This window comes from Propithecus coquereli, unplaced genomic scaffold (assembly GCF_000956105.1).
Source record: "Propithecus coquereli isolate 6110/MARCELLA unplaced genomic scaffold, Pcoq_1.0 Scaffold118, whole genome shotgun sequence".
NCBI classification, from domain to species: Eukaryota; Metazoa; Chordata; class Mammalia; order Primates; family Indriidae; genus Propithecus; species Propithecus coquereli.
The window spans coordinates 2,443,386-2,445,867 of NW_012135858.1; positions in this window are offsets into that span (position 1 = coordinate 2,443,386).

Sequence of the window (2,482 nt, forward strand, 5' to 3'; positions counted from 1 at the left end):
TTCTGATAATCCACACTGATAAATATGAGTGTTTGCTCATATTTAAGAATTGGTAGTGAAAAATGAATGAAAGTTCTGAGTACACAGGTAAGTCTTGCTAACTGCGATCTTCATTCTAGAGTGATCTGGCTGGGCTGTATTTTCAGAAAACCCTCAATGTCTGTGTCTTTAGGTCTGAACCCTTGGACTGGTTCTAATCCCCGTATAAGAATCTTCCAATGATTTGCTTGGAAGGTACAGCCTGGCTGTGAGGCTCTGGGAGCTGTGTGGGGGAAGACAGCCAGAGCCTTATTGTTCATTATGGAAATGTTCACTTAATCGCCTTGTTTTTAGAACAACATCTTCACTTTCCATTGTAACTGATTCAGTCCTGTCCGGAGACCCTTTGTTTTGCCTCCTTCAGAGGGAAAAAACCCTCCAGTCTTCCAAAGAGGAAGGAGAAGGGCAGTGGCCAAGCTGATCAGAGTTGGAACATGGATCTGGGAGTTATAATAATTCCTCAACAGACTTTCAACAAATCCTCACATTTTTACCACTCCTGTAAGTATATGGCACTATCAATTCCTGAGGCTTTTTTCTTTTTCTCTATAGTATAAACCAGTATTTCTCTCAGAGTCTCTCACTATTAGGATAGGATTTTGCTTTCTTTTCTGCTAATGTGGTTGCCACTCACATCTGCTTTCTAGCTTCCAAAATCTTCATATTAGAGATCTTTAAGATCAGGGGTGCTGGCTCACGCCTGTAATCCTAGCACTCTGAGAGGCCAAGGTGGTAGGATGGCTTGAGGTCAGGAGTTCAAGACTAGCCTGAACAAGAGCAAGACACTGTCTCTACTAAAATAGTAGAAAAAATTAGCCAGGTGTGGTGGCACACACTGTAGTCCCAGCTACTTGGGAGGCCAAGGCAGGAGGATCGCTTGAGCCCAGGAGTTTGGAGTTGCTGTGAACTAGGCTGACTCCAGGGCACTTTAGCCCGGGCAACAGAACAGAGAGTCTGTCTCAAAAAAGAAAAAAAAAGATCTTTAACAATACAACCATTTAGTATCAGCTTAGCAGGATTTGGGTAGGGAGAAGATATTAATGCATTGTTAAATCCACCATCTTTATCTATTTAAAGGTGATTTTAACCTATGACTGAAAAGAGTGATTCATGGTAGTCTGTTCTTCGCCTTCAATATACTTTAAAGCACTCCCTTCCCCAATATTTGGTTGTTTATTGATTGCTAATGAAACAAGACCACTTGGTAATTTCTTGAGACTGGTAAGATATATATTCTTACATGGAAATGAACAATCTTATGAAAAAAGTAAGAGTGACTCAAGAACTATGCCCTGAGTATTGTTAGAGTACCATATTAACAAGTTAATAATTAAGTCCCTATTGGGGCCAGGTAATTTTATTCTTGGCCGTAGCCACCATGCAGACTGTGGCATCTACCTTCTGAAAACATCTCCTAATATGGGTCTTCTCAGTAGGAGGTGGTAGCCACGTTGGCCTTGGCAGATTCAGGGGACATATGACCTTGGATCATCCTATTGAACACTCTCTCCTGTACTTTCTCATGCAAGGGATGAAAGGTTGTGGGAACAGATGGAGGCCAGATTTATCACAGAGTCACCCTTCCTGTTGGTGATGGTTGCTTGGGTTTCTGTTGTTTGACCTGGTCACACAGTCCTCCCTGAAATGATTTCCATTTCTCGAGCCTGCTCATCTGGCCTCTCATTAACTCAGTCAGCCTTGAGGACCTTCTAATAAATTTCTCTTTTATTTAAGATAGTCAGCCATGTTTCAGTTGCAAACAAAAGCAAGGCAATTGGCAACTGCCATAGGAGGCGAAAGGCTGGGATGGAAAAGACACAAATCCACAGGTCTTCAGTAAATAAATTTAAAATGCTCGCTCCATTAGGAATGAATTAGCAGCATTCTCTGCCTGTGAAAACAATGGTGGACTTTTACAATCTCTCCTCCTAACAGTCTAAGAGTAGGTCAATGGCCCACTTCTGTGCCTCTGAAACCTCATGTTTGTTTTACCAGAGCCAAAAGGAATGACTCACTAACTAGGACCAGATTTGCCTTTGTCTAAAATGCCACAGGAGTTGTTTAGTAATATTTGGGAGCAATCCCCGAAAAACATCACAAATCTAAAATAGTCTAATAAATTGGGTGAGAAATTAAATTGATTTTTGGGCTACCGATATTATATCACTCCTATACACTCAGTCAAATAAAATGAGTTCAATTTGACTTGTGGCCTAATAGGAAGAGTTACTTGATGTGGGCAGCAATCTAATCTGCCACACACACACACACACACACACACACACACACACACACACACACAGACGTATCTTAAAATATTATAAGTACTAAAGAAACACATAAAACAATTTGCATTTCTATGCATTATACTAGAGAGTTTGAGCATTTTTTTTTTTTTTTGAGACAGAGTCTCACTGTGTTGCCCAGGCTAGAGTGCCGTGGC